Below are 23,689 nucleotides of genomic sequence, written 5' to 3'. Positions count from 1 at the left end.
CACATCTAAGAGCATTTCCAACAGGCTACTAAAGTCACTGAAGCAGAATAACCTCTAGCTCAGCTCTGTCGGCAGTGCTGGCGATGCAGGAAGGATGACTTGGCTCATTACATAGCATCCTTAACTGCAGTGGCTTGCTAAACATCTCAGCGTGGAGCCAAGAGGTCGGGTGTTCAATTTGAACTTACACCCAATGCTAACGGATGGGGGAAGGGCCAGTTGTGATGGCAGTATGTTTTAATGATGAGGTCACTTAGTGTCTGTTAAAATGACCTCTATCCTAAGCATGAGAAAATGAAGTAGAAACTAAAAGGCCCAAGGAAGACCTCTCAGAAAATAGTCCAAATCCCAGTGGTTTGGCCAGCTCTCTGGCTGTTTTCATGAAGGACTCTTACATGACGGATGAGGTATGAAACAGCAGTGGTGCATTATCAGAGCAGATAACACCATCAGTCTTGAGATGTGAGACTTGGGTCTTGAAAGTCTTAGGTTCAAAGTCATGGTTTTTTTCAAAGAACACTTGGTTTCTTTTAAAGCTTGACATAGAAGTACTCTTTGACTTCTACAAAGACTCATGCTATCTTGAAATGAGGTTGTACCCATGTCTAAGGTCTTCTCTTCTCCTGAGAAGCAGGAGGATCATCCCGGGAATTCAGGATGCCAACTCTGCCTGCTCTGCCATCTTTTGTGACAGCAGGCCAGCTCTTCATGTATTCCTGTGTACAGTGGTGTAGTGATGCCTTGTGAAGACGAGGAAGGCAATGTGAGTGTTGTGAATAATTGTGATAGTGGTTTGCTTGTTTGGGTTTCCTAATGACCCATATACATCTGGGGGCTGACATTCTTGTTCCTTTCATTCCACCATCTGTGCTGAGCATTTCTCTGTAAAAATAGAAAGTATGTTTTTTACATTTGTCAAATGCTTTTTCCAAGATAGGAAGGACAGTTTTCTGAATTTCTATTACTGTGTTCAGACACCTGGAAAATTAATTTTCTCACTTCCTCCCATTCCTGTGAATTTTAGTTGATTTTTAAAAGCAATCAGGCTAGGACAGTGGGAAATGTGTTGGAACCAGTCTGAATGGTTCATTCTGAATCAGCAAGAAATCTGCCCGGAGTGCTGCTGCAGTATCTGAAACATTTTTGAATCAAATATCAGAACATTCTGGAGCATTTTGCTCGCACTAGGTATGGGAAGCCAGCAGCTCCTTCTGAGCACCGCGTGGGTGCTGCTGGACTTGGGCTGATGCTGGTTGGGAGAGTGTCACGGATACATCGGTCACGCATACAATGACCATGGGCTTCTCCAGCACGGGCTTGAATGGAGAAGATGATTGTGGTTCCACCCAGTCTCTGAAGGGTTGGATATATCATACTGCCAAAAGAAAACTGCATAAATCATCTCTGAGCGCAGAGCTGTCTGGCTTCCTTGGAGGGAAAGTGCATTTAGGGTGGGGCAAGAGGACACAGGGGTACAGCGTGGCTTGTAGACTGGTGTGGTGCAAAAATCCCCTCCGAGCTGCCTTCAGCCCAGCCAAGCTCGGGAGGTGGGTGGCTCTGCCTGTGCCGAATGAGTTCTTGGAAGAGAGGGCGCCTGGAGACCCATGCTGGGGTGCTGCCGCGTGGAGCCCGGCGTGACCTACTCTTTTCCTTGCAATGTGTGTGCCTATTTATGAAATCCATCACCCTGGGTGATGTCATGACATGATGAGAAACTGGGCTGTAAATTAAAGGAAGAAAAAAAAAAGACCCCACTGTGGGTCAGATGCTGGCAATAAATTCAGATAACAGCTCATCAGTGCCTCTTCCCTTGTTCTTGTGTATGTGTGCGTTTTTTTTCCAGTTGGGAGAAGAGTTGGTGAAAAGCAGCTGTTTTTTATTTGTTCTCCATCCACATCTGATTAGATAGTCCTGCTTCTGCCCACTGAGACGTGCTCGGGAACTCTCACAGCCTCTCTGCTCACTCATTTTCTTGGGCATTGAGGAGCTTGGGACTGTCGGAGCTTTGTTTCACAAGCTGACGGCATTTCAGAGGTACAAAGGGCTCCTTCATGATCCCAGGGCTCAGGTCCCACCGGGCCAGAGGGCATTGCCAGATCCTGCAGTGGGGCTGTCTATGAGGCTCTATGGGTTTAGGCCTGGGAAGGCAGTAGTGGGGAGGGTTAATCCATTAGTTTTTTTTAATTTTCAGACAATTTGGGGGCTCTGCAGCCCAGGATGGGGGTAGTTTCCCTCTAGGCTCTGGGAATGTGCTCGTCAGTAAGGCTGGCGGGGAGGGAGCTGTGCTGCAAAGAGGAAAGTAGGTTGTGGTTTTGTACCAGCAGTTGGGTGGGCGGCGTGGGAGGGCAGGAGCAGGGGTGAGGGCAGGTTCCTGCATAACCCTAGATATATTGCTTACTAAGGCTAAAGTGGGAAAATGATGAACTTCTAATTCGTTGAACCCCGTGAGAAAGATCCCATCTGTTCCTCTGGGCTTTGCAGGCCAAACCCACGAGTCTTCTTCACATCGTGACACTGGAGGACTCTTCCACCAAAGCAGATGACATCTTTCAGAGGACAGGAATGAGCATTTTGCTCATCCATTCTGGTCCTGCCTCTGCTGTCCTTTCCCCCGTGATGTGACTAATTGACAAGATGAACAATTCTGGGCCCTGTCACTGCTGCTGCAGCTACCATTTGCTGTCTGGATCCTTAGAGCAGAATAATCCATTTATAAGGGTACATAGCCAGGGGTGGATGAGCTCCCAGGGCTTGTTACTTCAATGGGGAGAGAGGGACAGATAAGCTTATCTGAGCCTGAGAGCTTATTATTTTTTTATTCATTTTTTATTTTCTGCTGTTTGGGATGGGGATCTCCCGAGTCAAGTCTGAAGCTGCGAGGCTGAGCCCCTGGTGCTGTGTTGGGGCAAGCCCCGACCGTGCCCCCACATCGTGCGCCAAGAGTGAGCTGCAGCTCACGTAACCCTCATCTGTTCCTCACTGTGGGCTCTGTGCCTTTGCCTTGGGTTCCCAAGTGAATTTCTGGGAGTCCCGGGTTACGTCCACTGCAAGAGTGGGGACTGCATTGCTTCCACGTGAAGAGCTGGAGCGATGCACTTCTCCAGTCCATCATGGACAGAACAATGGAAATAACAAGGTGGGACACATTATGTGCACTTATCTTGGAAACAAGTCTTCATTGGGCCAGCTGATATTTCTGGCCAAAACTTGCAGCTGATCTGTTCCAGACTTGTCTCTCCATTCCCGTTCTACTCGTGCAGTTTTAGCTAGAAGCAGCAGCTGCCCTGCCTGCAGTGACCGCGTTGGTGCAAAGCCTCCGTCTGACTCTGCACCAACAAGTTCAATTTCAAAAAAGAAGGATAACTTGTTTTATTTTATCAGGGCTTTGTGAGAGACTGAAGCTTCCGGATAGGATCTGCAACGCTCAGATTCAGGTATCAGTTGCATAATTGCCTGTTATTTCAACACTCCTGCTTTTTTTTTCCTTTTCTTTCTCTCTCTCTCTCTCTCTCTTTTTGTTCTTTTTTTTTTGTTATGAGCTTCTTTGCATAGTGGATGAGTCTTATATAAGCATATGTTGGGTTGGAAAAAAAAATTTTTTTTCAGTATTTTTTTTGGCAGTCATCTCCTGGCACATGATACAGCACTCAGAGCCATCAACCGTAGCTGCAATACAGATGTTCATTGCCTGTATAATCTTTCTCATATCAAGCAATTACCCTGAGCCAATTCCTTTATTTTAAGCACCTTGTTGTGGGAACAGAGCTGTAAATGCAGGAGTTGCAGAGTTCCCTTACATGTTTTACAACAGACAAACAGAAAATTCAGCGAGGGTTCTCAGTGCAAACCAAACAGTCAGAGTGCTTTAGATAAGAAATGAGAGCCACTAGCAGATAGTATATATAAAAAAAAGTCTCTCTCGAAAGAGATATGCTGGAGGAGTGCCAATAGCACATAGCTGTGTGGAGACTAAATAAAACCAGGTGAGTTTCCTGCCATTGTAGAATATCAAATGTGATTTCCATTTCACATTTGATGGACGTGCTGTTTCTGCCAAGATCATCTGGAGGTTTTCATTTGAGGACTTTTTATTTTTGTTGGCCCAATACAGAGCTACAGCCCAGATCTAAAAGGGAGTGTTGTAGCACCGATGCTCACAGCAGATGAGGAGAAATGCCTTTATCTGAGTGAGAAGCTCTTCCAGGGAGAAGGCTTTTCAGCAGTGAGTGATATAGGGCATGGGACAGTTCCTAAGGGGAAAACACATGGGAAAACCCTGTGGAAAGAAATGATGTATGAGCATTGATCCTTACTCCAGAGCTACCAGCTACCATCCTTCCAAATTAAGAACTGGGCTTGGTCCCAAAACACCATTCAGTACTTGGTGTGAATCTGAGATCCAGATTAAGCTGTTTTGCACTTCTAAAGTGATACGGAAAGGCTGGCAAGCTTCCCTAATAATAATGATTAAAAAAAAACAGAGGTTTCTCTCCCTCAAGTGCTGCACAGGGGTGGTGCAGGGCTGGCAAGGCCCTCCTGCAGCCCTGCGTGTTGGGACAGGGCACCTGCTCCAAGCTGAGCCCTTGGCCTTGCTGGGTGTGTGTGATCTCAGTGATGCTTGGCTCCTTCCTGCTGCAGTGGTTCCCATTGGGGACTTCTCCAGCTCAGGAGCCTCAGCAAGCTGGTATCGTTGGGTTCTGGGTCTGCCTGGTGCCTTGGGATCAGGGGGATCGCTGATCCCCTGGTGGAGTAAAGGATCAGCAGGCATCGCGTGCAGGGGATTGGGGATCAGCCCTCTGTGGTGGCTGGGAGTGCACTGAGTACACTTGAGTGAATGCTCAGGGGATTGCCTGGAGCGAGGCCCGGAGTGGGATCGGCTTACAGGAATAACATGAATATGAAGTAAAAATAGTTAATGCTAATGATGTTCTGAAAGGGATATTAAATGTGCTGCTTTGGGGCTATGGCCGGTGTTATACCTTACGTGCTGGAAAATGTGTCCAGATCTGCTACTGGGTCAGGCAGTGGAAGCTGTGAGGTACTGGTGTATGGGAATATAACACACAGAGTTTTTCAGGCCTTTGTGGATGGACACGAGCTGATTTTTGAGCAGCTGCTATTTGCTTATACAAATGCCATGTAACTGAATGCCATCTTTTCCTGTGAAAGATCTTCTAAAACCAAGGGCTTGTAGTGATGATGGCCTCTGAGCAAAAACCATGCCAGTTCATAGAAGACTCTTTATTTTGCATGCTCTGTGTCTCCTTCCAGAGGAAAGAATCTCTCCTGTTAGAAAGAGGTAAGTCCAGTGACACCCAGTGGGGATATTAGCACTGGGGTTGGCCAAGGGGAAGGAATTGTTCATGGAATGGTTGCAGTGGGGACTGCAACTGTGCTTTCCACCTATCCTCTGTGCATCTCGGTTCTTAGCATCCTCCCACTGGTTTGGTGCTGGGCCCAAGATCAAGAGAGATTATTTAGATATTTTCTTGGTATTCTGAAGTTTTTCAATTATTTCTGGAGCACAGGAGTGTGAGATGAGATTCTGAAGGGATTTTGCAAAAGCCTCTGTAATGGACAGAAGGTTTTCACTCCTCAGAAATTCAGAAAGTGGCCTCAGGAAGGTTCATCTATCAACAACTGTTGATTGTGGTGGTTAGCACCAGCCCTTCCCTTTGACAGCTCGTGCTGCTCTCTTCCAGGAGTTTCATTTATATGAGACTCCTGGCAGCCTTCTGTTTCCTAGATAGAAAAGCCAACAAACAGCCTGTTCCTTCTCCTCACCAGATTCATAATGTCACTCCTTCAGAGACAAGATCTCATCTATTGCTCAATCTTGGTGTAAGTTTGCTAATTTTTCACCACCTCAGCACCAAATCATTCTAGTTCTGCACATATTATTGAGTAATGTCGAAAGAATCACTATGCACTTTTCCTAAAAGTATGGCAGGGAGTAGGTGCATATGGAAATGTGGGTCTGATTTTGATTTTTTTCCATTTTCACCAAAGAAGAGAGCTGTGAAATTGGCTCAAAGCAAGCTGGGCTTGCTGGAAACCAAAGGTAAAACATCCTCAGTCCTCCCGCAGAGTGCATAAGCCGTGTTTGTGGTTATGCTGTAGCAGCAGGAGCAATCTCTTCTGTGTCTCGGAGAGCTTAGTAGCTGTTCTGCCATCTTTGCTCTTTGAAATGTGAGAGCAAAATTAATTTCAGGAGAAAAATAAATGGATTTAGAGAAGGATGAATTTGGCTTCTATTGCCACAGGAATGCAAGAAATCACCCAGTGAGAGAAAGAAGGCTAAACAATGCAAACCTCTCATAAATCTGGGGAGAAATTCTAATCCAAAGTGCTTGCTGACCTTCACTGATGCTCTCCTTCATCTCACCAGTGTTTTATTCTTCTTAAATCCAGCCCCACCACTGGCAGACCTTCAGAGAAGTCAGTTCTTGCACAAACAGGAAGGCAGACTCCCTTCCCATTAATGGAGGTGGTGCTTCCAGTCCTCGGCCAGAGGACACAGGGGCAGGGAGGTGTTTGCCTTCAGGACCAGGATTGGAGCTGGTCTGGGAGAAATGCATTTCCCAGGTGGGCAGATCTGGCTCTTCCTGGGATCAGGTTCAGAGCCAGCTCAGGGACAAACTCAGCACCATCATCTGACCATCCTGGGTGGAACTGATTTATATCCCGAGTGCTTCAGCTCGTGCCGTGCAACCAGGAGTGTTGGACCCCTCCAGATATGAATGCATTTCTCAAAGTCTGCCTGGGATGAAACTCAATCACATTTCAGTTTAATGAAGTGATACACAAAGTGATGATATCTGGAACCGACCTGGCTGGATCTTTTCCTCCTGCTGTGACTGCCACAACTCCTGCTGCAGCAGCTGAGATTGTTCAGACATCTGCAGCTCCACGTGAAGCCTCACTGCTGGCTTTGGTCTTGTGTTACCTGTCTGAGATGTAAGCCCGGCAGGTCTGGGTGGGGGCTGCCTCGTGCTGTGCTGGACACATAGCAGTGTTCCTGTTGGCAGCTCATTGGGAGCCAACAGTGGAATTACAGCAAAGAATGTATGATGGACCACGAAAAGCTTTGAAAGCTTTTTCCGTGGAAGGCTAGTCCGATCCTATTATAATCCACAGTACATCTGCAATGCATAGGACTTGCTGGTAACATGGATACACATTATTTCTTTAATAAAAGCAAATGATGGCAAGGAATGTGGCTGTTTTAACCTTCAGCTTGTGTAACCTTCAAAAAGGGAAAGCAATCAGCTGGCCTTCCAGCTCATGAGGTTTCTCCATGTGGGTCTGGCACACGTACTCAGCCTGCTCCTGACACACTTCCAAGAATCCCTGCCTGTGTCCTGGTAAAAAAACCCCAACCACTCTGTGTTGAGAAAGGCCCATTCAAGCCCCAGCACACGTGGCCTGTGCTGCTCACATTTCCAGATTCTGAATCATTTCCTCCGTCCACGTGGCCATCTCTTTCTGTCTGGGGTTGGAAATGTCCAGCTCTCGACTGTTGATGCTCCTGTTGAGTGCTGGCCTGGCAGGACTGCTGTGTGTGGAGATGTGTCCTTTAATGCAGCAGCAGCATCCCTTGGCACCTCTGGTTTTGGTTATGGGGAATGTCATCTGCCATCGCCGTATCTCTTTGGGGCAGGCTGGGTGCAACATCTCCCCATGCACAGCCCCAGCTCTGGATTAATCCCACAATGATCCCTCCAGTTGAGATGAATGCAGCACTGGGTTTTATGGTCACAGTGGTAGGGATGGGGCAAGGCAAGGAAAGCTCCTAGACAGAGGTGGTCAGCCTGGCAGCATGCTGGCTGCCAGAAATGGGCTAGGAGGGACAGGGCTGCCCGTTATCTGCTTCCTCTTGAGTCCTTTCCTCTGCTCACACCCTTGTACTTCCCTCCTATATGCAGCCAGCCCAGTGTGTTGGGGCTGGCTTGTGAAAAAGGGAAAGATTAGAAGAAATCTTAATTAGATCCGGTGTACTGCTCTGAGTCCTTATAATAAGGGGAAAGTAGTTGGGGGTTGTGGTATGTGGAGTGCAGAAACATTCAGAGGGAGAGCAAGGGCAGTGCATGCCGTTGTGCTGGGGACCCAACATTCTCTGGCCGATACCCAGAGGAAGAGCTGCCTTGTACAACAGACCTGCTGCCAGAAATCCTCTGCAGCTGTATCAACCTCTGTGTTGCCCAAAGCTATTGCATCTGGGTCTCTATCAGGCAGAAATAATCAGAGCTTTGGCTTTTCCTTCGATAACTGGAGTGTCTGAGGAGCCTACCTGCACTCTCTCAACAATCACAGAATCATAAAGGTTGGAAAAGACCTGTAAGATCACAATGTCCAATTCCAACCCAACCATCTACAATGGCCACTGACCAGGTCCATTGGTGCCATGTCTCCATGGTTCTTGAACACCTCCAGGGACAGTGACTCCACCACATCCCTGGGCAGCCTGTGCCACTGCATCACCACTCTTTCTAAGAAGAAATTTTTCCTAATATCCAAGCTGAACCTCTCCTGGCACAACTTCTGGTCATCACCTCTCGTCCAATCACTGTTATCAGGCAGTGGGATGACCCGCACCTCTCCCAAGGCTATATTGGATGGGGCCCTGGGCAGCCTGGGCTGGTGGAGGGAACCAGCTCATGGCAGGGGGGATAGAACTGGATGATCTTTAAGGTCCCTTCCAACCTATGTCTATCTATGTTTCTGTGATAAGTGTTGCTGTGTTAGAAGTGAAAAACGATGTGGAAGCTAAATCCCACTCAATTCTAAGAGCAGAGACACGGGGATGTTATGCCCAGGCAGCATTTGGGCAGCAATCCTGGCTCCCTTGTCATTGGCCAAGTGCTTTGTTGGCCTATCCAAGCCAAATGGCAGCTTCCCCTCTCCCTGCAAGCCTCAAAACACAGCTTGTGATGCGACAGAAATTGTGCACAGCAGTGATGAATAGTTATGAAATACCATTTGCCAGAAATATCTCCAGATTCTGCAATTTAACTGCAAATTACAGGACTCCAGCACGACCTCGGAGGGAGGAGGAGGAGGACAGCCGTGCGCCGGGCTGGGCTGGCACCTTTGTCCTTCATCTGCCTCGACTGCCATCCTCCTCCTTCCACGTGTCCATCCCAGCTCCATCCGCTCCCGCTCCAGCAGCGGGGACGGATCCCCGCCTGGGCTGAAGGCACGGAGCTGACAGCTCCCATCTGGCCATCCTGGCCCTGCGCCGTTGCGCTATTTCGGGATGAGCAAAATGGAGCGGTTGGAAATTGGTCCGCTCCGCAGCCCTGGCTGCCGCGCTGGATGGCGCTGCAGTAGGCATAGCAACAGGAAAGGAATGTTCCCTGTAAAAAGATAACCGTGCTTCGCCGGGGACGTGGAACAGTAAAGTTTGTTAAAGCAATCAGTATGTGTCATAATGTTTATTTAACTGAGAGCAGGGACGATGGAAAAGCATTGCAGCTGTGGAGAAGCCCCAGAGTGCTAAGGAGAGGGAAGGGGAGTGGAGTGGAGATTTAGTAGCTGTCTTCCCTTGAAAAAGAAAACAAGCTGTGCTATCGAGCCATCGATGGGGCAGATAGTGGGAGAGTACACAAGGTAGCTGCCGATTGGCAAGGGTGAGGTTAGAGTTTTATTATCTGAAGTTCACATTCAGGTTAACAGCTCTGAGGATGTGGTTGCAGCTCTAAAGGGAACAAAATTTAATTCTTCTCTAAACACAAGCTATTTCTGTTTGAAGGCAGATAACCTTTTTGGCTGTGCTATTTGCCAGAAAGATTGGAGCGGTGGAGTGATGCTTGAATTCCTCCAGCAAATAAAAGGGGAAAACTTGACACTGAAGAGCCAATGTGGGGCCAAACCCTGCTTTAGCTCATTTCCTGGGGAGCCTGAGCAGAGAGCAGCTCCTTCTGCAGGAGGCCAAGCGAGGCAGGAGCCGACAATTCCTGCAGATGAAATCAAATCCTCATCCCCGTGCTGGCACCGGGATCTGTGAGGCTGCAGAGCAGTGCCAAAGGATGTAGGAAGTACATAGGGTCTGCTGCAAGAAATCGGCTTTTTCCATGCAGAACTCCAAAAATTAACCCCACAACAAATTCTATTCTCTCTAATCTTGCTCTTTTTTTTTTTTGTACCGAAGTTGAAAGTGGAAACAATGTGAGTTTGGGGGTTTTGTCTTCCTTGCAGAAAATCAAATCTGTTTGGGGGAACACGAGCCTTTCCTTCGCTCTGAAAATTAGATTTCAGTTGAAGGCAATGTTTTCTATCAATAAGGGGAAAATATTGCCTCAGCTGAACTGGGGCCATCTGACACAGCCAAAGCCCCTGCAGTGTTCTGAGTATGGAGTGGGGCTGCACTGGCTTTGAGGTTTCCACTCCTTGTCCCCCTTTTGGAGTATGAATGAGCCCCCTCAGAGCCCTCGGTGCTGCCTGCAGCCCTGCTCTGCTGCCCTGCCCTGAGCAGCTCCATGCAGCCCTGTGCTCCCTCCTGCCCGCCTCCATGCTGTCTCCCTAACAAAATCCACCCATGCTTCCTGCTTGCCCAGCAGCAAAAAAAACCCAAAAAACCATAAAGCCCATTTCAGAGCCCAAATTGCACGTAATTTACATGCCTCTCCTCACTTTGAAACACAAGACGGCTGATGATAACATCGCGAGTGACAGAAGTGGTATCTGTTGCTAATTACAAGCTGACATTATGGTCAAGCAGAGCCACGGGGCCCATAAAAAGCTTATTCAAAGTTACTCCTCTCCCACTTCAAACAGGGACTGGACACAATGCCAGGCATTTTCCACCTTCAGATGGAGCACCAGCAGCTCCTTGGGCAGGAGGAAAAGTCCTCGAGGATGAGGTGACAGCATCCTGCTTTTTGCATGGTCCAAATGGAGCATTCAGTAATGACATTTGCTCATTTTTCAAGGAGAAAATCCACAGCCATCACTGTTTCCAAGCTTCCTTCCCCCTCTCAGGCCCACCCTTCCCACGAGCACCTGGGAAGCATTAATAGGATGCTTTGGTGGGGAAATTGAGGCATGAGGGAGAGCGGTACAGTGGTCAGCTACTGCCCCAGCAGGATGGAAGCAGGGACCTGTGGTCCTCCTATGCCCGATGGGATCTCCTGCAAATCCCATTAAATCGACGATTAAACTTCCATTAAATCTTCCCACTGTGCTTTCTGGGCTTCACCACAGCACAAACTGAATTCCTTCTTTCATCCCAAGGACAAACACGCAATTGTCCCACCAAGCTCTGTGTCACTCATGCCTCCAATTTTATCCTGCAGGCTTTGGTCTGGGCTGGATGCTGCTGTGTAAGCAGGAAAATGGATCCAGACCACAATTTGCCATTGACATTATGTGGTGCACCCCTTTCTGGGACCTTTCTCCATTGTCTGCTGTGGAAAAAGCATCTTCATTTCCAGCATATGGAAAGAGAGGCTAAGAATAAGGCTTAGGAGGCACAAATGAGAATTGATGATCCTTATGGGTCCCTTTCAGCTTGGGATATTCTGTGATTCTAATTCCAGTATCGCATTGTCTCTGTTGCTTCCATGAGTCTGACAGCACTGCAGATGTGTCCCTCAGGGTCTCAGCCTGCACTCCAGATCTGGCCATGCTCTCTCAGTTAGCACATTGCTTTGGTGGCATTTGGAGGCTGCTGGTGCCCAGCATCGGCTGGAGCAGTGAGGGCAGCAAGCAGCACGAGCTCCCTTTGCTTCAGGGGTAAGTGTCTCCAGCAGTGGTTGTGCAGAGCAGGTGTGTTCACTCGGTTGTGATGCTGAGTTGGTACAAATGAATGAAAGCTGAAATGCTCTGGGTAAAGTGTTGCAGAAAACTATCAGTAGTGTTTTTTCAGTTTGCTGATTTAATAGGAGTTATGGGTAGGGTGTGCAAGCTTCTTCAGCTTAAGTTTAACACAACAGCTTTTCTCTGTAGGCACCTGTGAGCTGTTGTGAGCTGTGCCACTGCCTTGTAGGTGCAAGGAGGGTGGGTTGTGTGGTGAGATGGGAGTATGCTTCTTTCTTAAAGGCTGCAGTGTGTGCTGAGCTGCTCCATCTGTAAGCTCCCCCCAGGTAAGTGCCTGGGAGCTGTGTGCTCAGCAGCGCTGTGCAGCTTGGGGTGGGAGAATGTCTGATTTTTAGAAGGGAAATGTTACAGCAGAAATGTAGTAGGAGTAATCAAGACTGAGTGGCTTGAGTCTGCTGGGGCTGCCTTCCTGGAGGACAGGGGTCTTTGAAGGTTTAATGCATGCCAGGATGGCATCCGTACAGAGGGGTGGAGCAATGCTAGGAGTGGAACCTCACCCTAGAGCCCTGCTGGGGGTAATGTCCCAGGATAGAGCACAGGCTGCTCATCCTACAGAGCCTCCACTGTCCCAGGCCCCTTGTGTTCACTTGGCTCTGCCGTGGTTTCATGGAGATGCTCTGGTGCATGTCTCTGCACGCCGTTACCACAGTGAAAGCGCTGCTCAGCACCTCCCCTCGAGGCAGGCAGTGCTGACACCTGCACATGTGTGCACACATTGTGCTGGAGGAGCAGTGGGAGCTCCCAGCCGGTGGCTGCCCTGCTCAGCAGGGGTTGGCCCAGGGCTGAGCTCGTCCTGTGACAGGGCAGAGCTGCAGCACCCTTGGCAAGGTGAGAATTGTCAGAGTGTGGAAGCTCAGGGCTGCGTGACCACAAGCTTGCAGGACGAGCCGCTCTGCCAGGCAGCTTGCTCTTGTGGTGCAGCCAAGCTCAGGCAGCTAAGAAAAGCTCTTCTCAGCTCTGGTTTTGGTGGCTGGGCCCCAGTTGACTGTTGCTAGATTAATGGAGCTGCCACACAACCCAAAGGCTTCGTCAGCCCCTTCCTTGCAGCCTGCAAAGCCTCTGTGCTCAGGGCAGGGCGTGCTGTGGGGCTGCTGCAGTGCAGGATGGGGCCCTTCCAGCCCAGGTGACCCGAATGGCTCTGCTTCTTGTCCTGAAATGTCTCTGTGACTGTGGTTTATCCCCTCCCTGCTATAACCCAGCCTACCGGGCTGGGGACTGCACTCTGTGGATGTCTCTGGATGTCTGAGAAAGCCAAAATATCACATTGACCTTTTGAGGTTTTTCGTTTCTCGGGGAAGAAGGTTTCTATACAATCCGTGCCATGAATCAATCTGAAGGGATGCATTTTTCTGCACCAGCTAAATAAAAGATCATTAAACCTAACAAATGTTTCCCAGCTTGCCTGCACTTTCACACCGTGTTCAGCTATAAATATGATCTGTGCTTATAACAACGTAAACAACGTGCTACTCAAGAGCAGGAGTTTCCATATACCTCCTTTCTTTTTAGTTTTTAAGCTGCCCAAGAACTATATACACGCATTCCTAATATGTTTACTTAAGCAGGAAGCAGACGAATAGTTTGAGATAATGTTTCAGTCTATTGTGAGTTATATGCTCCACAAAGATTGTTTCCTTTATGCAGTGATTTTTCAAACGGAGAGAAAAAGCTGAAAAATCTTGTCAATTCCTTAATTGTAGGAAAGATTTCCAGGAATTTCCACAGCATTTCCCTCTCAGAAAAGTGACATTTGAGCCCACTGATAAGGGGAGAGGGACATTAGGTAGTCCTAATACTTTTTGTCTATTGTGGAAACCAATTCCTGCTGCCCTTGGCCAGCTGGCGTGCGCTGTGACTTCCCTTGCTCGCAAGGAGATCTGAGGGGCGATATGGGGCCATGGCTGTGGAAGGAGGGAGATGCCTTAATTTGTAGGCAAAGCTTACTCTGCATTTGGTCACACCCTAAGCTTATGCTGGGCTTTTCTTCTATTTGTTCCCTCCCCACCAAATATCTTCTGGATGACATCACCGCTGAGATGGGACATCAGAGCAGACTTTAATGACACAGTGCTTGTGTGCTGGCAGCTGATGGAGCTTTGTCTCTGCTGGAGCGGCCAATGGTCCACGGGGCACTGTGCAGGGAGGTCAGCAACCTTCCCATGCCCTGTGAGAGGGGCTGATGGGGCTCCTCCATCTGTGGAACCCCCTCACATTGGGCAAAGGTCCTATTCTCTCCCAGTCTGCAAGGGAGGGAGTGACTTGGGGCTGTCCTATATGTCAGCATCCCTGGAGGTGCCAGATTTGATGGGACCCTGGACAGCTGATCTTGTGATTGACAGCCCTGTCCATGGTGGAAGCACTGGAACCAGATGATCTTCCAATCCAAGCTTTCTTGTGATTCTTCATGCCTCTCCCTGCCTCAGGGATCCATCCCCATGTCCTTTCTGTTTATTGAAGACAGCTCTCCTTGCACCATCCTGATTCCTTATGGAGTCCCCCATGTTATGTGCTCCCTGGGAGCACAGCAGCTTTCTGAGCAGCTTGCAGCACTCCAGCCCCAGGGGCACGCTCCCCAGCCTGCAGCAAGGACTTCATGCCAAAAATTGCAAAACGCAAACTGGTTGATGGGCAGTTCCTTGGAGCCAGATTCTGCCCTTAGCCATGCTTGAACACCCTCGGTGAATTCTGTTTTGGTCTCTAGGAGGTCAGCTGGACCTTTTTGTTCATAGTGAGCACTGCCCCCATGGGTCTGGAGCCCTCAAGCTTGCTGGGAGCAGTGGGAAGAAAGAGTCTGTTTAACTTGCAAGGTGCTTGGAAGGGCTGCAAATAGCTCCCCACTGTCACCCGATGCATGTCTTGCCCGGTGCCATGGGAACCCCATGGGAACCCTGGTGACCACCGTCTGTGCCCATGACAACAGCTTTTGGTGTCACTGCCGCAGGGCGGCACAGTGCCTGGGGGCTGTGATGGAGGTGGAGCTGAGCAGCCCGGGAGTCCTGGTGTCAGGGGTAAATCAAAGCTGGGCGAGGGATGGGGGTCTGATGGTGGTTTCCCCAACATGGGATCCCATCCTGTCAATGGGAACACTCAAAGTCTGAGGAGGAGCTTTGTGGGGCATCCTGAATCAGATGAACAGCTCTCTGATGGACAAAGAAAAGGCCAGGATATATAAGGAAAACATTGTGATGGGACTGGAGCCTAATTAAAATGAGGGGTTATGGAGTTATTAATTAAAAGTGAAAAGAAGAGCTTCACCCCCCCCTCCCAGAAAAGGCAGCCAGGAGCAAACAGATGGGGCAAACTCTGACCCTGTTTTGGGTGCCATAACTGCAGTGTGGATGGGGATACAGGAGCTGCTCCAGGTGGCTGTAGGGTTTGCTTGTTGGGTACCTTGGATTGAGTCCTCTTTAGCTTCTGATCCTCCTACACCTTCCTTAGGATGCATCTACCCTCATCATAGGGCCATCCTAATTATCCTTGCAAGGGCTGATCCCAGTGTGAGGGGCCTCTATGCCCATCCAAACAACACCACAATTTAGTCTTGACTTGTCTGGTTTCTGCAGTGAGCTGTGTGCTGTGCTGAAAGCTGATACCATGGGGACAAACCACTGTCCTCCCTCCCCACACCATGGCTGTGAAGGGGAGCGTGTGTTTGCTTGTAAAGAGAGAAGGGTGGCTTGGTGAAATAATATAGGAGCTGTTAAATTAGCAAATCCCCACCCAAATAGTGAGACTAAATAAAGGACTGATTCTTTCTGTCACATTCTGCACAGACAATGCCTGCAGTAAGTGACATATCCCTGCTGTGCCCACAGTGATGGGGATGAGGTGTGCAAGGAACTGACTTGGACAGGTCACCTACATCACCTGGCCACCACCGTGTGATCCCCTGGAAGTGGCACTGGGTGGGCAGAGAGGCTTGGAGATGTAGTTTAGATGAGGATCAGGAATTCTGGGCATTGTGGGAATGACAGAGCTGGCAAAGCTGCGGTCCTTTCCAACCCAAGCTTTATAACCCTGTTATTCTGTGATTTTCAGCAAGCTGAAATGACTTTTTTAGGGCACCTGGCTCAATCAGGCAGGGCAGGATATAGATTCATATTTCTATTTTGCACTAGTTCTCATTGCTGACTTGCATCTAGATCCTCAGCTTACTGCACTGGAAGCAAGCTGTAAGGTGAGTCAATGACAACAGCTGGTGAGCCTAAGCATTTGCCCTCAGTTCTTGTTTTGGCGTTGTCTAATTCACCCTCAAAGGCCATTCTGGCAGAACTTTTCCCTTGTGCCCTCCCTGCCCTGCTGAGGGCTGACGCCAGCACTATCTTGGAAGGGAACTGGAGCCGGTGCCGTGATAAACGAGCCCTTGTTTGCTCCGTGTGCGACGCTCAGTTCCCAGTTCTGTTGTTCTTGGCGGAAAACCTTCCTGCCGTTTTCTGACTTGAACTCAATCCCTGGTTCCTGCATGGCCACCACAGTCTGCCCACGAGTGCCAGCCAGGCAGGACTCATGTAGTCTGGGGCTTGAACTGCTGGAAACCACTCAGCTTAGAGAGGGTACAGGCATTTGTCAGGTTGACGAATGGGATTTTGAGCTCTGCAGAGTGGTTGACCCCATCAACACCATAGGTTGACCCAATCACCACCCAACTTGTGGTGGTGTTTGGACCTGGGTTCTACAGAGTGCTTCTTCAGAGGGCATGCTGCTCTTCTGTGCTTGAGCTGCAAGGTGAGGATGATCTTCAGGGGTTGTATCTCAGCAGTGCTAGAACCAGTGCAAAAAAAGCTGTCTTATTTTCCATTATTTTTCCTAAAGTTTTCATTTTCTAAGTGCACAGAGAGCACACTTAAACTCTCTGCAGCTCTTGAAACAAGACATAAATCCCCATCAGATGCAAAATCAATAATTCAGTCTTGTCAGCTGGATTTTAAAGACATCTTGAAATCCAACAAAGGAACAGATTGGAGTAAAAATGTGCTGAGTTCAGCAGGCAGTACCTGCCAGGCCCGGGGCATGGCTCAGCACATGCAGGGGCTCAAGCACAGGAAAACTGGAGTTCTCACCCTATGCATCTGAGTGATGTCCTTGGCATGATTTTGCTACCAGCCTGTACAGATGCAGGAATGGAGAGCCCAAGTGAGAGAGAATGGAAAATTTCTACCTGGATTGAGTTAGGCAAGAACAGAATTTGGGGATAAAGATGGATGAATGGAGAGACTGTGATGCAGTCTGGTCTCCATCCTGGAGGAGATGAGAAGGGTGATTCTGGCACCTGGTTGTTAAAACTTGGGACTTTCCATGGAAATTATTACTGCTGACTGTCCCATTCACAGTTTTACTTGTTCATTAGTGTTTCAGAGGAAGCCAGGTTTTCCATTGCAGCTGGCCAGACTGGGTTTCCAAAGGCTGGTCCAGGTGATTTGGTGAGAAGGAAACTGGATTTTGCCCAAGTGAAAGCAAAGTGTTTTGTGTTGATGGAGCAAACCTGCAAAAATGATGAGGACCTTCAGCCACAGCCAGATTCATTAAAGCACTTCTTGGAAAAGCTCTCAAAATTACTGGGAATTCAGAGGTGCTCCGATGTTGAATTTATGTTGCATGCAGAACAATTCTATCTCTGGAAATTGAATTAAACTTCCACTGTGGTGTTGAGTAGTCATGGGGTTCAGGACAGGAATGACTTTTAATATAGATTTATTTTTATTATTATTTTTTTAATTTTGAAGAGCTATTTGTTTCAGTTTTTGAAGTGTTCTTGTCCTGCAAAGCCCTGGAGTGAACCTGCACACGCTGACATCTATTGATCTGAGCTGAGCAATTTAGTGCTAAGATATATAGGGATGGGGCAGAAGGGGAAACCTAGGTCATTTTTATAGGGCCTATATAAATCAACATTCTTCATTCTTGAGCTCCTGCTAATGAACAAAGCCTGCTCCCAAGCTACACTGATGTCACCAGTGTTGCATATATAAGGCTATGTGTAAAATGTGTATTTGCAATGAATTCTTCCCCAGAACACTGAGAGCAGTGCCTGCCAGGCAGCAGGAGGAGCTTGCAGCAGGAATTCTACCTTCTGATTTCTGCATAGAAGCAACCAGAGTAAAATTCTAATTCTCCTTTGCAGCAGAATACAGACAGGATAAACTGTTAAATCAGGTTCTGTTTTGGTGGAGCCTATGCAAGCCCTGCAGACAGCTCTGTTGCTAATTAGGGGTACGTATGCGGCGGGCTGCGGAGGCTCTGGCCCCAGCCCATCTGTACTCCCGGGGGTACCCGTGCTCTGTGCAGTGTGATGGAGAGGTTTCTCAGCTGCTCTGAAGCTGTGCCATCCATGCTGTGGCTTATTAACCATAAATAAAAGTCATTCCGTGAGTACTGAAACTGCTAGAGCTCAGCTTACCGTTGAGTGGTGTCTGGTGGCTTGTTCAAGTTTTATTAATTGTATTAAAACTGCACCATGAGCTTTTTCCTCCTTAGGCACCAGAAAATCCGGACAAGCCAGAAGTGCTGCCTGGGTAGGTTCTTCTGTGCATGACAATCGTGAGCAAAGCTTCTTACTTCCCCTTAGTGGGGGCATCACTAACCTCTTACCCCTGCCCCAAGGGGTTTTCTAGTGTGTGAAGGATTTTTTTTAATTATTATTATTTTAACGCTTCTGCTTTTCTTTCACTGGGAAAGTTAATTGAACTCTTTCCCTTCTACCCACTGCCTTCCTTTTGCCAAGCTTGATGTAAGCTAATATCTCTGATCTCTACTCCCTGTCAAAAGTGGATAACAGGCTCAAACGCTGGGTACGATGAAACATGCACGTGCATACAGCATGACTCCATAAACCTTGTTTCATTTGGAAAGCAGGATAAAAGCCCTCAGTAACAAATCACAGTCCTTGTGATTAATGAGCAGAGCCAAAGAGCTTTCATTTTGCTTGCAGCTATACTGTGGGCAAAGGCTGTCTGCATTTGATGGTTATATTATTTGCTGCTGTTTATTCTTTCATTTCTAATATAGCAGACTCCATAGCTTTTTCCATAGATATCAGGACCAAAAATGACTTTAAATCATGCTGGTTGTGACCTCCTGCCATGGCACAGGATAGAGAATTCCAGCCCTAATTGAACCCAATTTGACAAAAGCATCTCTTCCATCCAACCTTGATTTAGAGGTAAGAAGTGGTAGCTGTCTCAGAAATATCTAGAAAAATAAAGCTCCTGCAGCTGCCCTGGTGTTTAGTGTTACTTGGAGGAGGGAGCATAAACCAACAACCCCAGTTTGCTTTAAAGGACCTGGCAGCTCTGGTTTATGACCTTGTGCTGTTGGTGGTGTGACACAGCATTTAGCAGTGATTCCCTGACCAGCCCTTGTTCTGCATGTTTGTCATTTTGGGAGTTGCCAGGCAGGTACAAGTGTGGTGTGCCGGGATGGGTTCAGTGAAGGACTGACTTCTCTTTTTGTCCCACTTGGGTGCTACAAGAGCTGTGTAAGCAGCATTGTGCTGGGGTATTCACATCCCTACAAGGTCCAAAGGTTCCCCAACTCAGCTCCCTTGTTCTGCAGGAAACATCAAGGCATTGCCTTGCTCCCTGTCCTCTTATCTGCTTGGATCTGAGCTGGGGCCATGACTTCTTCTAGGGAGGTTCTCCAAACAACTGCCAGATGGCAATCACATCCAGTTCCTCCAATCAGGCTGATTTTGAATCACTGACAACAGGGTAATAACTGCATATTCCTATTCTTTAACCAGCCAAATCCTGTGCTGGGCTTTCTTCCTTCCTTGTCCAAATGTTTGAATAAGTGAAGCCAAGTTTTCTGTTTTTGTGAAATAATATTGCCTTGATTCATGCAGATGTTAAATAAACATGTAAAATAAACGGACTGTGAAGTAGGACTCAGTGTGGAGCTGAATTCCCATGGTCCCTGGCTTGGAGGACCTCGTCCCCTGACCTCCTCCATGGCAGGGCAGGATGCCTTCGGTTCTCCATGCTTTTCAGATATGGACAGACTGCTGTCATTTTTCCACTTCTATGATTTTACAGGGAATTGATTTAAGATGAGCAACACTGGAAAAGATTTTCAGGCACCATTTATCTCCTTATGATGCCCAAACATCCCATGGCATTGACTCAGACGTCCATGCTACACCATGCTTGCGGTGGAAATGTTTTTATTAGGATCCATCCTCAATCTCCCTTGCCAACAGCCATCTACTGCTTGTCCTTTCTGGAATGACTCTTTGAGCTCTGTTATGTTTGAGCACTGATTTCTTGTTTCCCCTTGGTCTCCTCTGTCTAAAAATACAGAGAATCTGGGGAGTTGTGACTTCCTTTTGATGGAGTCATCATCCCTAGAGGTGTTCAAGAACCATGATGTAGTACTTAGAGATATGGTTTAGTGGGCAATGTCAGTGCTAGGTGGATGGTTGGAATAGATGATCTTAGAGCTCTTTTCCAACTTTAATAATTCTGTGATTCTAAGCAAGATGTTAAATTGCCAGAGGTTTGGAAAAAACCCTCTTCCCTCTGCCCCAAACCTGCCACATGACATAGGCAAGTTCTTTCATCTTGGTTTTGCTCTTTCATTTTTGCCTTCTAATCAATGGTCACATTTTCTAGGATTCCCTCTCTATGCTGGACTCTGCTTTCTGAGTAGGACATTTCCTATTGAAATATGGAATCTATTTTTTTTTTATATTTGGCACTGCCTCCATATCTCCTTGGATTCATGAGCCAACTGAGACTAAAGAGCTATGGCACCTTCCAGTGCTGGCCTGTCCTCACTCCTTCTTCCAGTGCCTTTGCACTCAGTTGGGGTTGCATGCTCTATTCTCTTCCACATCCTTGGAGTTCAGTTCATGTCTCCATGTGCTTCCCAAAGCCTCAGGCTGTGAAGGTGCCTTAGAAACAAATCATTCAATCTCCCAATTGTAGTGTTTAATTATTCTTTTCTAGGTGGAGATGCCTGGAAACATAAACAGGAGGGATTCTAGCAGTTCTCCCAGTGTCCAGATGTTTGAACCACATTGCGTGCTTCACACTGAATGCCTTTAGCACCTTTCCAATATCTGCCTGTCTCTCTTTTCCAGCACAGCATTGCTCTCTGCTAAATGCTCCATTCTGTTGATGGTTAGCTCTGCTGAATGCTTCTGACCAGGGAAGGATGCTGAAGAGTGGGAGGAAACTGTGCTTATGCCGAGCGCTCTGGTTTTGGATAACAAGATGGAGCCAGTGGTCACAATGTCTTCCCTCAATGAATAAGACTTTCAAGATATCAGATATGAATAAATTGTGAATGGCTAGGTATATTTTAGCCCTGATTTATGAGCTGAATGAAACATGAGTATTTGTACCTTCACTTGTGCTGCCCCATGTGTCATGTTCTCTTGCAGCTGACTGTGCTGCAGGGGGTGGGCAAGAGTAGGCATGTTCAATTGCATGACCTCACGCAAACCAATTACCCCATTTACAAGCAGTATTATGGTGTGCTGAGTCAAAAGCCAGTTTTACAGCATTTTGACAAGAGGAGTTAATGTTTCTTTATTTTCCCTTCAAGAAAGGAGCTGTCACTCACTCTTTACTTTCTTTAAACCTGCTAGATAAATCTGCTCTGACTTTTCAGCTGTGTGCTGGTGAACTCCCCTGCAGGTTTAGGCTGGTGTATACTGAGGGAACTGAGGTCACTCTTCTTTCCCATCCGTTTGGTATCTGTGTGTGGTTGGTTGTGTGTTTTTTTGCGTGGTTTTTTTTAATCTTAATAAATAATGCTGGGCTGCAGTTACGGGGATGCAGAGGTGTCACATCTGTGATCCTTGTGCTATTCCTGGAGCACACAGCTCTTTGAGGCACCTTTTGAAGTCCTGGGCACTCTATTTGACTGTTTTCCTGAAACACTTAGAAGTTCAGAAGATTATCCAGAGTTTATCCAAACTCATTAGAAGCTCTTTGCCTGGACTGAGATTTGGAAAATTCACAAAATTAGAAGCAACTTGTATGAGGTTTCTGCTACTCCTTGGTTTTGCCAGAGCAGAGGCATAAAGTGATCAACCTCTCTTGTGGTATTACGGCTCCAGGAACATGCCAAAGCCAACAAAATGCCGAGATGTGCAAAAATGCTGAAAGAAAACATGGTGAAAAAACATTAATTTGATGTTTCCAAATCTCAGCAAAGGGTTGGCAGGAGCTGGGCTGGCTCAGCTGTGGGTTGGTCATTCCATCTGCTGAACCTGAGTTCTGTTCATGGCTGTGTGAGCAGTGGTGGGGCCTCTGAGCTCAAGCACCGTGTGTTCTCCTGTGAGGGTGCAGCAGGAGATTGCCTGAACTTTGTCCAAGTCACCAGATCAGACCTAAGCTTGAGGTTTTTGTTTGGGTGTTTCTGCTTCCAGCTTCTATCAGTGGCAGAGGTGGGGTTGGCTTCCTCCTTGCAGCAGATGTAGAAGATGTCCTTTGGCCCTCCAGGGTGTTTTGAGTCCAGCTCTGTGCTGACACTTGCTTTGGCCATGAGGAGTGGCTGCCAGGGTGACTTTGACCTTCCGAAAGCCCCAGCTATGTCTGTGACTGAGCAGTGTGTGCTGATGAGAACTTGATCTAATTATCATCTGTTGGCTAGGGGTTGACATTGCAGCAGAAGGGTCTCCGTGGCACTGCGGGTCTCCCAGATTCTGTTCTGAGCCAAAGAAAGTTGTGCTTCCTCTCTGTGCCATACGAGAGGTAGCTCCTTAACCCCTGAGCTTGAGTGGGTGGCTGCAGAGCTGTCGTTTCCTCCCTCCCCTGTGAGATGAGAAATTCTCATGGAGTTATGCTGAGAGCATGCCATTTGCTGGAGGTGGGGACTGGGCTGGGATCTTTGCTAACTGGAAATTTACTTTTGACTCCATCCTGAAATCTGATTTTCTTTCCCATTTCATGATGGAAGGGGTTTGGGGGCTATGGAGCTTCCTTTTTGGGTGGTGTTGAGTTGTTCCCAGTCTGGAAGAATCCAAGGATCCCTCTAAACAAACTGCTGGGAGAAGCAGAGCAAGAACCTTCACTTTAAGCTCATCATCTCCTAAATTCAACCCTCTGTTTTCCTCTAGCTTTGCCTTTGGTCATTCCAGAGAAGATTTTCCACTCACACAAGCCCTGTCTGAAGGAGAGGAGCTGAGGCACAGAGAAGTGAAGCAGCTCTGAACATGTCCCTGCTGGATGATGTGGTGGCAAGGGCTTGCTGCTTTCGGGAAGGCAAAGAACCTATTGAAGCTAGTTGGAAATGTCCCTGTACATATTTGTATTGTCGGTTTTGTGATTTAAAACATGAGCCTGTTTTAGAAATGAAAACTTTCTCAGAGCAAAATGCCTGTCCTTCTGCTCCCCATCTCTTCAGCTGCAGTGAATAGCTCTGGGCTCGCCTGGGCTGCCCTCCCTGCTGCGGCACAGCGCAGCTCCCCGTCAGCAGCACATTGTTCTCGTTGACTTTTGCTATTCCATGGGCTAAATTACCATGTGCTTTGATCTCCTGTCTGCTTAGCAAGGGGGGAAAATGTTGACTTCTTTTGCATGTGCCTCACTCATGCAGAAAGGTCAGGTTATGGAAGGAGATAAGGTGCCAGGGAGAGACTAAGAGGTTTTGGAAGTCTTTGGTAGATAAAACACTATGTCAAGGTGAAATATCAGGGTAAAAGTAGCTGCTGAGTAGCTTTTATCAGCCCCATGCCACGGTCCCACCCGTGCCTTTGAATGAGGTGCCAGACTTGGTGCTGGCATGAGTGCTGTCAGTGCTTAGCAGAAAAGGCTTGGGAAGAAGGCTTGTAAAAGGTGAAGGCTATTAAAAGTTTTTTATTTCCTTAGGGAGAGGTGAGGTTGGGGACCCAAAGTCACCAGGGTGAGGTTCACCCTTCTTCTGGACT

The 23,689-nt window shown here is 47.8% G+C and overlaps 1 long non-coding RNA gene across 1 annotated transcript; it reads left to right on the top strand.

Annotated features, from left to right (window-relative positions):
- Positions 1–635: 635 nt before the first annotated feature.
- LOC136048097 (uncharacterized) lies at positions 636–5,233 on the top strand. Its single transcript, XR_010622146.1, has 3 exons — positions 636–763; positions 3,382–3,434; positions 5,170–5,233. It is a non-coding gene; the product is annotated as an uncharacterized LOC136048097 (long non-coding RNA).
- The last annotated feature ends 18,456 nt before the right edge of the window (positions 5,234–23,689 follow it).

This window comes from Cyrtonyx montezumae, unplaced genomic scaffold, assembly GCF_038088225.1.
Source record: "Cyrtonyx montezumae isolate F1298 unplaced genomic scaffold, pur_monq_1.0 scaffold_19, whole genome shotgun sequence".
NCBI lineage: Eukaryota > Metazoa > Chordata > Aves > Galliformes > Odontophoridae > Cyrtonyx > Cyrtonyx montezumae.
Note: the sequence above shows the minus strand (reverse complement) of the source record. Positions and strands in the feature narration are given on the sequence as shown.